We start from the raw sequence: 12,466 nt of genomic DNA, 5'->3' as shown, positions 1-12,466 counted from the left end.
GGGGGACCTTAATTGTGCACACTTAGGCTGAAAATGTCAGAAACTAGCACAATAGATTTCAAATTGTCTGAGAACAGATGAAATTAGCTAAAAACAGCTGAATAGTAGCTAAAACAAGAAGAAATCAGCTTAAATTTCCTGAAGCAAGTAGTGAGAGCACATTTTTGCTGAATTAGGCTGAAAAAAGTTGTGTAACTCAGTAGACTGTGTTCCACAGCTATGGCTTATTAATAGCTGTATGCTTTTTAATGCAGCTTCTGACTCAAGACGACTGGAACTTTGTTCTGTACAACGCCACGGCAACAACCTCTCAGTTTGCTGCCGTGTATTTTGTGGTGCTCATTCTCTTTGGGAAAGATATTCTGCTCAACATCCTGGTGGGGATCGTGGTGGATAGTTTTCAGGCTGAGGTGAACATCTGATGTAGTTTTATTCCAGGAACTGCAACATGTTTCCAGTGCATCATTAGAAACTCCAGTAAAAATGTTGTTGTTTCCCCTTTTCTCCACTAGCCACAAGACGAGGACGAGGACGAAGACGAGGACGAAGACGATGACGATGACGATGATCCAGCTCCTCTGGATGAAAGTGTAAATTATTCTAAGACAACAAGACTTTTTTTTTTATTCTACTCTCACCTTTTTAAACACACCATTTTTTCCTCACGCACACGCTTTTGTTCATCGTATTTTAGCCCCCCGTGAGCAGCGAATCCACCACGGTTCCAATTCAGCAGGAAGAGGATGAGCAATCGAACCCGCAGGAGGATTCAGAGGTCACAGCCACCATCCTGTACGACGTAAGTTTTTGAGAAGACGTTTGATCAGGTCCGGTGTTGCAGTAAAAGAGCAACCACACTTATGGAAAGTTTTAGTTTAAAGTCCTCGACAGCCTTTTAGCACAACAGAGGGTTTCTGAACGCTTTTCATGAAGGAACCAAGTGGAGCTGCTTGAGATGTTGAAATAATTTCCTTCAAGCTTTTCAATAAAGTGATGGGATGTTTGTCTGCTGAACTCCACAGATATTCATAAGGAGGATCTACGCAATGATGCAATGGTTCAAAGATCATAAGGACTGGTCGCTCTTTTTGTTTTCACCCACTGACAAGTAAGTCTCACCCATGAGAGGTGAAAGGCACCGCTGACTTCAAGTCCCACTGTGACTCCATACAGACAAAACAATTCAAAACTTGCTTTTCACCCAAAACTTTGGTTTACTGAAGAAGATCAATGGTTTTCAGGAGGTCATTCAATGCTCTAATCCATTTTTATTCATTTCCATCATTTCTGTTAATTGCAGGCTGGAAAATGTAATCAAACTTAATTTGACTGTTTTTAAATATCGGTAAAATATTCTACCACTCTTACTAGTCAAAATTGAAATTAGGGCTAAAAATGGGCACTTATACAAGTTAAAACTATATTTCAAAGTCTGAAACTGAGATTGTAGTGAGAATAAGTAACGCTAAGATCTTTAAAAGGCTTAATAAATTTTATGTTGCTGTTGTGACATTTATTGATTAGCTTTATTATGATTTACAGAGTGCAGCACGGTGGCGCAACTGGTAGAGCTGCTGCCTCTCAGCGAGCAGGTCCCTGGTTCAAACCCCGGTCCAGGGGCCTTCTGGGTGGAGTTTGCATGTTCTCTCCGTGCATGCGTGGGTTTTCTCCGGGTACTCCGGTTTCCTCCCACAGTCCAAAAACATGCATGTTAGGCTGATTGGTAACTCTAAATTGTCCCTAAGTGTGAGTGAGAGAGTGAATGTTTGTTTGTCTCGTTTGTCTCTATGTGGCCCTGTGATGGACTTGCGACCCGTCCAGGGTGTACCCCGCCCCTCGCACAGTGATTGCTGGACATGGGCACCAGCGACCCCCGTGACCCAAAATGGAATAAGCGGGTAAAGAAAATGGATGGATGGATGGATGATTTACAGATTAGAACAGGACCGTTATGGTCAAGGTTCACACACCGATTAACAACACTTGTGAACATGTTTAAACGTGACAGTGCTGTTTAAAAGCACCACGACGCTGCAAATTTTGTAGAGGTGCATTTAGCCAAGAAAAAGTAGTTTTTCCAGAAGTACCCATAATCATCTCGTCAGGGTCCACATATTTACCAGCAACAGAGAGACGGGAGATTCGCCTGAAAAGATTTTTTAATTTGTTTACAAAAACTCAAATTACAGTAGTCCCTCGTTTATTGCGAGGGTTGTGTTCCGGCCCCCCCGCAATAAGTGCAAATCCACGAAGTAGCGACATTATACTTATTTTAGTATTTATATATATTTTAAGGCTTTAGAAACCCTTCCCACTCTCTTGCAATGTTCCAAACTCTTAAACCTACTCATTTAAACAACATAATTATATGTAGCTACTAAATTTTACTCACCAGCTGGTTGAACAGCAGCGGATCGGTTCCACTCCAACTTGGTTCTGTTTTGGCGGACCTACCCTGCTGGTTCTGGTCGGCTCTCTGGCTCAGGGTGGTGGGCTCCAGAGAGAATGCTGGACCTACGGTTGTGCGTCCCTGCTTGGAAGTGGGCTGGCTAACAGCTCTCAGGTTCGCCAATGGGTCTGGGGGTCCGATTCTGTTGGTCCGGTTCTGGTCATGTTCCGTGCGGCTCTCTGAATCCGCTGGGCGCCGAAGTCACTGTAAATGACCAATCTTTTTCAGATCAGATCAAAACTGTCCTACATATTTCAAAAGAAGGCAAAAGGGCTTCGGGGTGAGGCACTGTTGGCTTCTGGGAAATGTAGTCCTTATGAGTAGTGATACAGTATAGGCATATAGAGACAAAACTACAAAATGGCCACGCCTGTCCAAAGCATTTTGCTTTTTCATTAACTTTCTACTGTAAAGTTTCCCGTACTGTCCCAATCACGCGAGTAATATTAAAGTTGACAATACGTGTCGTGTACAATTTTTTTTCTCCTTGTGTTCAATCTTACTTTGAAAAACCGCGAAAGAGCGAGTCCGCGAAAGACGAACCGCAAAGATGCGAGGGACTATTGTACTGCAGTTCTAGGTCCATAAAAGAGGTTAACATAACAACATGTAACTAAGGCACCAACATAGGAAACTAAAGCACTAACTGACGAGAGGGAAACTTATAAAGTGGCTGATCAGACCATTCTGACACAACAAGTGGGGGAACTAAATTAAACTAAATTACATGTAGTTTAAGCAATAACTGCTCAAAGTAGTGCTAAATGGTAACCGAAGAAATAAAAAAAATTGTTACAACATCAATTTTTACCTAGTCAAAGATGTAAAAAATAAATAAATAAATAAATAAAACAAACTACAATCTTTAACTTCTCCCTCTGCCACCGTGCAACATGGTATAACCCAATTAGACTGGTTTGTAGATGTGATGCAGCTGGGGCTGTTTACAGGGAGTGGCAGGACAACTTCAGCAGCATCTCCACAGGAACCGGCAGCTCAAATAAACAAAAGCTAAATCCTTGCAAATGACAAACAGCAGCAAGACTTGACAAAAGAAGTTAACTAAATGTGCACTCCAGATATTAAAATACTATATCAAATTTTGCTAAAATGTGAAAATAAACTACACAAATATATAAACGCTCAGTTACTGAACTTGGGTTATTTAAACTTGTTAGAGTTAGAGTAAGAGTTTCTTTATTTGTCATTCGCACCACATGTGGTACATGTAGTGGAATGAAATTGTGTACACAGCGTCCCAGTTACATCCAACAATAAAATGTAACAGAAAAACAGTAATAAGATCTAAGATATGAACTAAGAAAAACATTAACCAAAAATACGCTAAGCACGAGTAGTACAAAAACAATACGCCGACCAGCAGCACGAACATGAGTCTGTGTGAGCAGATGAACACGAATGAACACAGCAACATGAAATAGATATTGTGCATATCATCAAAAACATTAGATACCAAATTTATTACCCCACCTCCCACTATCATGCTCAGCTTCTTTAACTATTATTTGTGTGTGTTTGCACTAGGGGCCGCCATTTTTGCCATTCCATTGTCGCTCACGAGGTGTTTAAATATGGGATATTGGCTTTGATCGCAATAAGCTGTATCACCATCACTTTCGAGCGGCCAGGACTTGGACCAAACAGCACGGTGAGACAGATCCACTGAACGTTACACACTGTTGCTGTAAATCTGCACAAATCTGAGACCACAAGCACACACACACAAGCGCAAACACACACACACACACACACACACGTTATTTGTGATGCAAACTGTAAAAAAAATCAACATGAATTTTGATGTTAGGAGCGACTTGTCCTGGACATCTTCTCCCACGTAATAACTGCTGGCTTCATGACGGAGATGTTCTTCAAGGTGCGATTAGTTTGCATCATTCAGTTTTTATTTTTAAAACAAAACATTATTAAATGGTTTTACCATGTACGTTTAGAACAAATTATATAATGCCGGTTGTTTCTTCAATGCTAGATCATTGCAAAGGGGCTCGTATTGGGAAAGGACGCATACTGCAGGAGTCTGTTGAACCTGCTTGATGGCGGGCTGGTGATGATTTCCATCTTCGGCATCTTTTTGATGAGCTCAAGGAAAAAGACCGCTTTGAGTTTCTTCAAAATTTTACGGCTGCTGCGGATTTTACGGATTCTCAGGTCTGTGAGGGCATATGCCTAATTGGTGTTTGTGTAACACTGCTACTATTTATTCACACAATGGGGCTATTACCATTAGCCATTCCAACCAGACTTTTTAAAGAGGTATTTCCCTTAATTAATAACCACATTTTGGATCTGCTTAATTTGTCTCTAATAAACGGTTACATACCACAGAGCTTTAAGATTGCTATAATTAAACCTTTACTTAAGAAACATAAACTTGACTCAGAAATCTTAGCCAACTATAGTCCTATATCTAACCTAACTTTAATCTCATAAATTCTAGAGAAAATAGTTGCAGGTCAGTTGCATAATCATCTGCAAAGAAATAATCTGTTTGAGGAGTTTCAGTCAGGGTTTAGAGCTCATCATGGCACAGAAACAGCACTGGTGAAAGCCACTAATGATATTCTCATGGCCTCTGACAATGGACAGGCGTCTACACTGGTCCTGTTAGACCCCAGTGCTTCATTTGATACAGTTGATCATAATAGTCTGTTACAGAGGCTTGAATATGATATTGGGATTACAGGAACAGCTCTAAACTGGTTTAAATCATATTTATCTGATAGATTCCAATTTGTAAATGTAAATAATGAATCTTCTTTGTACACAAAAGTTAGTCATGGAGTTCCACAGGATTCAGTGCTTGGACCAATACTCTTTACCTTATACTGTATATGCTTCCATTAGGTAAAGTTATTAAACAGCATGGCATAAATTTTCATTGTTATGCTGATGATACACAATTATATTTTTTCATGAAACCCAATGAATCCAATCAGCTACTTAGACTACAAGAATGTCTTAAGGACATAGAAACCTGGATGACCCAAAATTTTCTGCTTTTGAACACAGACAAGACTGAGGTTTTGATTTTTTGGACCTGAGCATCTTAGGAATTAATTTTTCAATCTTTCACCCTCCTTCGATGGTATTAATCTGGCTCCAGCTCTGTTAAAAATCTTGGTGTTATTTTCGATCAGGACATGTCTTTTATCCCCCACATTAAAACCGTTACTAGAACCATGTTCTTCCACCTGCGTAATATCACTAAAATGAGAAACATCTTATTTAAAAATGATGCAGAACATATGGTTCATGTATTTGTCACGTCTAGACTGGACTATTGCAATGGTTTGTTATCTGGGTGTCCAAATATTTCTTTAAGAAGTCTTCAGGTAATCCAAATTGCTGCTGCCAGAGTCTTAACTGGAGTTAGTGGGAGAGATCATATCTCTCCAGTTTCTCTTCACTGGCGCCCTGTCAAGTTCAGAATAGAGTTCAAAATCTTACTTCAAACCTACAAAGCTCTCAACAACCTAGCTCCATCTTATATTTGGGATCTTATTGTCCCATAGTTTCCTAACAGAGCACTTTGCTCTCAGACTTCAGGTTTACTTGTGGTTCCTAGAGTTTCCAAAAGCAGAATGGGAGGAAGATCTTCCATTTATCAGGCTCCTCTCTTGTGGAACCAACTTCCAGATTCTGTCCATGAGGCTGACACATTGTCCAGTTTTAAGATTTTGATTACAATTTTCCTTTTTGATCAATCCTATAGTTAGGGTTGGCTTGTTATGCTGCCTTAAACTTAAACTAACAAATTGGCCTCATTTCCTTAAATGAACTGTTAAAAATGAATAGTTTTACATTTGATACTATTTCTATCTTAACATGGGATTCTTGACCTGCCATTGTGTATCTGTTCCTATCAAACCCAGCCGGTCGAAGCACATGGCCACTTGTGGAGCCTGGTTCTGCTAAAGGCTTCCTCCTCATGAGGGTTTTTCCTTTCCGCTGTCGCCTCCATGCTTGCTCAAGATGAGAGTTCTGCGATCAAGTTAAACTCAAAGCAGTCTGCTCCTCAGATAAACAGTGTTAAATTAGTATTTTTATATATGAATGTTTCTGTTCCCTGAGATAACTTCTGTTGTGATGTGGCGCTATAGAAATAAATGGGGTTGAATTATTACACAGCTGTTTGTTCATGTTTGTGTGAGCCAGGATGGCACAAGAAGCACAAAGGCTGAACTTGGTTATCGACACTTTGATCGCTTCAGTCAAACCCATGGCCAGCACTGTTCTGATCTGCAGCCAGTTTATTTTGGTCTTTGCCATCTTGGGAGTCCAGGTTAGTTGGTTTCCACACAAACTTTATTGTAACAACATTAAAACAGGTCTAAGTGTCTATCCAGCAGCTAATCTATATGTTTTACTCTTCAACAAGAATGCATGACAATTTTGATGAAGTAGCAATAGAGACACTTAAAAAGCACTCATACAGTGTTTGTCTTTTGCTCAAACTCAGCTGTTCAAGGGCAAATTCTTTTACTGTGTGGGTGAGGACTTGTCCAACATCAAGAACAAGACGGACTGCCTGGAAGCCGGATACCAGTGGGTGCTCAAAGACTACAACTTTGACAACTTGGTGCAGGTACTGTCAGGTCAATCTGCAACCTCAAGTTAAAAAAAGAGTTTGCAATCAGTCCATCAAGGAGTCAACATGAATGTATTTAAAAATGCATTTTAATGTGCCTCTTTTATTACTGATTTCTGGTGTTTTACACAAGCTAAACAATAATCTATTTTAATGGAGAGAACTGGTCAGTGCCTCCAGTAATTCAAACACATTTTTAACCAAATATAATCAATTTGAAAACTTAAAACAATGACTTTTGTGCAAAAAGACTTTTTGTTTCTGTGAAGTGTGCATTTTCAGATTTAGTCTTTTCCCATCCAGGCCATCAAGACTCTGTTGGTGATGTTTACAAAGGACGGGTGGATCAGGATCATGTACGATGGGCTGGATGGAGTGGAGGTCGACCAGCAGGTAATTTTACATCAATAAATGTCTGCTTTAACTGTACTCACACATATCGATGCTTTTCATTTTAAGTGGACAGCGAACGGCATCTTTTTATGGGTTTAATTTCTCGATAAACACAATAAAAATAGTTGTTGACTTTTTTAATAGGGTGGGGTGGTGTGCGTATTTTGAAATGCTGTGTTATGTTTTAATTGACACATCTGATTGAGCTTGTATAGAATGTAATGTATCTCTGGAGGTGTTGCAGCAGAACACACTGTAAAGGTCAAAGGCTGAAGAAGACGATGCTGAATGCACAAGAAACAACAGTGTGATAACTTTTTCCTGTTCACTTTTCAGCCTGTGCAGAACTACGATATGTGGATGCTGCTTTACTTCATCTCCTACATGGTGTTGGGTTATTTCCTAGCGGACATGTTTATTGGCGTAATGGTGGAAACCTATGATGACTGCCGACATCATCTTGGCAAAGAGGATGTATCGTCGCCTCCTGTCCAGGACAATGGTAAGAGAACGGACGGTCCGGAGGGCTCACCTGTCCCGAAAAGAATTTCTTTTAATATTAAAGTACCGTTTGTGTTTCAGAGCTTGAAGTGACAGACTTCTTGGGCCACAGTGCTTTTCGAAGAATGCTTTTATCTGTGTGTAAAAGCAAATGTCTAGAAATCACCACGACCACCATCGTCATCATTAACATTGCCCTAATGGGTGTCGAGCACTACAACCAGCCCAAGGTAACACACAAACACACAATTGCACTCACCTTCGATAGCTGCAGCTTTGAATTTTCGAGACACTTCAGTCCTGTGAGTGACAGCTCTGTTTGCATCTGTGTGGTCAGTACATCGACCAGCTCATAGAGTACAACTTCATTATCTCCACTATCATCATCTTCATTGAGGCTGTGATGAAGGTCATCGCGTTCGGCCCTAAGAGATACTTCAAGAACTGGTAAGGTGCCAAAATGAGAGAATTTTTAAACTGTGGCGTGTTTCCTTTGTAATTCATAGCATGTGCGTGTGTTTAGCTGGAACCTGCTGGACATTGTTTTGCTCTTAAGCTCCATCATCGGCATCATTTTCATTGAGCTCAAAATGCCCCGCAACGTCCCTTTCAACCCAAGCATCATGAGAATCTTTAAAGTTTCTCGGCTCACACAAGGTACAAACCCCAAACAAATGTGTTCAGATTTAAACGTGCATGCGCTCCGTATGTGTATAAAATACTAATTTTGTGTTGACATGTGTGTTTCCTCTAAGTGCTGAAGGCAAATGGCATGAAGTTCTTCCTGAAGACCATTGTGAAGACCATTATAGAGGTAAACAAAAACACTCTCAAGGTAAAAGTGCATACGGTTGGTTTTGTTTTAGCTGAAAATTCAACAGAAAGGTGAGAAAAAAAGGTTAAAACATGTTCTTGTGACACTATGCGACACTTCAAATGACATTAATAGTGCAGTTGTTTAAACCTGTGTCGCAGTTTTCTGTTTTTTTTTTGTAGTTTAAATTATTAACGAGGGCAAAACAGTTTGAAACATTTCCAATATTGTGTTTCTGTACACAATGAATCAGACACTGTTTAAAACAAATCCTCAAAGTGCTCAACTTATAGTCTTACTGCACAATTATTGTTTGCAAAATCTGCATTTAAAGGTTAAAATGTGAAGGAGACTGCCGCCATTTGAAGGTCTGAGCTGACAACCAGATGTCTTCAATCAAATTATTTTGTTTATTTATTCAGCCTTTACTTACAGGTTAGTTCCCATTGAGCCTCGAGGACTCATTTATGTTGTTCTTTTGATAACAACACGGTTTGTGTTACTTGTCAGGTAATGTCTTTATGTGACACTTCGTTTCCAGGCTCAGATGTTTTATTGTAGAGCATGAAAAAAAAATTGACCCAGGCGTAAAAGTACAATTTGATTTACTCGAGGCTCAGCAGGATTTGAGGATTCTGAGCGTCTGCCCTGTTCGGTTTGATACGCAGGAGATCTAACGTGTGCTTTGGTTACAGATTGTGAACGTCTGCATCCTGTTATCGTTCTTTTTCTTCGTTTACGCAGCACTCGGGGTGCAGCTGTTCGGCAACTTAGGTCAGTCGCACCATCAACACTCCCAGTAGCATGAAAGCCAGATTTTATAGAACAGTCAAATTCCAAACAGCTGAATTAATTTACGTTCAGCTGTGAGTCGTAGTGCAGCTGAAAGTTGCTCAGATCAAGTTAAAGTTTTGATTAAAATGCTTTTTTCTTTCTTTTCTGTTGCTAAATAACTCTTTGATATTGATTTATAGCCTAGAATAAGTCCGTGTGCCAGAAAAATCATCATCTGTGCATTTATTTTGTCTTTGTGTCGATCAGACTGCTCTGTGGAAAACCCGTGCTCTGGGCTGCACCATTACAGTAACTTCAAAAACTTCCCTATGGCTCTCCTCACCTTGTACAAGATCTGGACAGGCGACAACTGGAGCGGGATCCTGAAGGTGCGAGTGCAGCCACGCAAACACAAACTGTGGGTGTTTTATTTTGTGCTTGCACCCTGAGATCCTGCTTGATGCCACGGTTGAAACCTGGAGATGTTTATCCAGGTTCCTTCATGCCTGCCAGCCAGTGAGTGAACATCTTCCTCTGTGCCTTGCAGGACTGTTTACGACCATGCAGTCCAGATGATTCCACCTGCTCCTACAACAATGCCTGGGTCGGTCCTATCTACGTTTTCTCCTTTGTGATCCTGGTGCAGGTTTTCCTCATGAACATGATAGTGGCGACCATCACTCGGGCTGTGGAGGAGAGCCAGAAGGTACCTAACTTCTTCTTCTTCTTCTTTCGGCTTTTCCCTCATCAGGGGTCACCACATCAAGTCATCCTCCTCCATATCTGCCCTCTGCATCTTCTGTCCTCACTCCAACTACCTCCATGTCCTCTCTAACTGCATCCATAGATCTCCTCTTTGTCTTTTGCCATGGCAGCTGCATTTCTAACATTCTTCTACCAGTATATCCACTGTCCCTCCTCTGGACATGTCCAAACCATCCCAGTCTTGTCGGGATTTTCAGGCTGAGCTGAACAAGAACAAACCCATGTGCAGATAGGACACAGAGGCCAGGACGTAAAATAATAATCACTTTAATAATCAAAATAAATAGCTGACGTGGCAGCAAAAAAACTCACAGACAGGATCTGGACAGAATAATACACAGAACACAGGAGACAAACCAGGGGCTGTACCAGACGATGCACCGACAATGACTGAGACACAGACCAGAGCTTATATACACACAGACTAGATGAGACAAAATACAAACACCTGGAGGACACGCGGGTGGAGCTGATTGGGGTAATTACTGAGAGACACTAGGGAGTACAGACAGTGAGACTGACAGAGGGATACCATCCTTACAAGTCTGGTTTCTCTAACTTTATCTCCCAGTTGTTCAACCTGTGCTCTACCTCTGATGATCTCATTCCTGATCTTATCCATCCTTGTCACTCCTAAGGAGAACCTCAACATCTTAATTTCTGCCACTTCCAGTTCTTTCTCCTGTCTTTTTGTCCATGTCTCTGTCTCCAGACCATACAACATAGATGCTCTCGCACTGTCTTGTAAACGTTCCTTTGACCTTTGCCGACACCCTTTTGTCACAAATCACTCCTGAAGCTTTTCTCCATCCACTCCATCCTGCCTGAACTCGCTTCCTCACCTCTTTACCACACTCAGGCAGGTAAATTCATTTCACCATCCCAGATTATTATTTTTATTCTGTGATTATTAAAACAGAACAAAACAATTATTTTCATATATAAAACACATTTACTATCATTACAGCAAATGATTATTATTTGTGTTTTAATTTGTTCAGGAACCGTTTTTCAAATAATTGTTAGACGCTGATTCTAACTGATAGAAGAAATATTTAGTAATTCCCAGTTAAACCTGGCTGCGTTGGTAACATTTGCTTTAGTTGCTAACTTTAAAAATGAAAGAGAACAAGTTCTCTAACTTTGCTTTCTGTCTGATGAAGGCAGTGCAGCCATTGCAGATTCTGGGTGTAAGTTGCCCCGAAGCCGTCGGCCCCAAAGAGGAAGGAGCCGTAAAGAGGGAGCCAGGAGGGACAACCCTGGAGAGGACACTCTAATGAAAGAGGGCATCTCCAAAGAGGACAAGTCCAAAGAGACTGCTTCGAAGTCATTAGCCTTGATGGAGACTGTCCTTAAAATGCCCGGACTGAGTCCTCACCATCATTTTAAAGACTTTTTCATGTGTTTGTTTGTGTTTTGATGTGATTTTATAATAACTATCCTTTTTTCCTAAATTTCTAATCTAATCTTTTATTGTTTTTAACCAAATTTTGTAACTGAATTTTGTAAATAGTTTTGAGTGTCTTTTGAGGATATTTTTTTTTAATCAAACCGTAACGGTGTTCATTTTCAAGTTTTTGTTATTATTTTATGAGTTTAAATTTGAAATACAGAAAATAGATGTTTGAATTTAAATATGAACTGTTTATTTATTTCATAATAAAAATGGTATATTTTGCATATTTTATTCACTTGTGCTTTTTTTAAATGTTTTTCCAACTTTATTGATCATCACTTTATTGTAAAATATATTTAAAAAAATTTTAGTCCTTTGGTTTAGCTGGTTTTGCAGCAATTTCTGCTTTTCGGGCCTTTAAATATCCCTGCATTCCTGACTAACAGCCAGTTTGCCAGGTTTTACGTGCTTGTTTCTTTTTAACACTTGTTTGAATTCAGATGTGGAAATCCTAAATGACTGCTGAATGATGCTGAGGAAGCTGAAACACAGCTGAAAATGCAATGTTTATAAAATTATTCACCACCTTGGATATTTTACCCTTTTGCTGCTATTATAAATCATTCATACATCCATTATTTTTTAATTGCTTCTTCCTTTTCGGGTTGCGGGAGTAACTGGTGCCCATATCCAACCGTCACTGTGCGAGAGGTGGGGGATACACTGGACCGGTCGCAAGTCCAT

Source organism: Nematolebias whitei, chromosome 14 (genome assembly GCF_014905685.2).
Source record: "Nematolebias whitei isolate Nwh7 chromosome 14, NemWhi1, whole genome shotgun sequence".
In the NCBI taxonomy this organism is placed as follows: domain Eukaryota; kingdom Metazoa; phylum Chordata; class Actinopteri; order Cyprinodontiformes; family Rivulidae; genus Nematolebias; species Nematolebias whitei.
The sequence above is the reverse complement of the archived record's forward strand: the minus strand, read 5'-3'. Positions refer to the sequence as shown.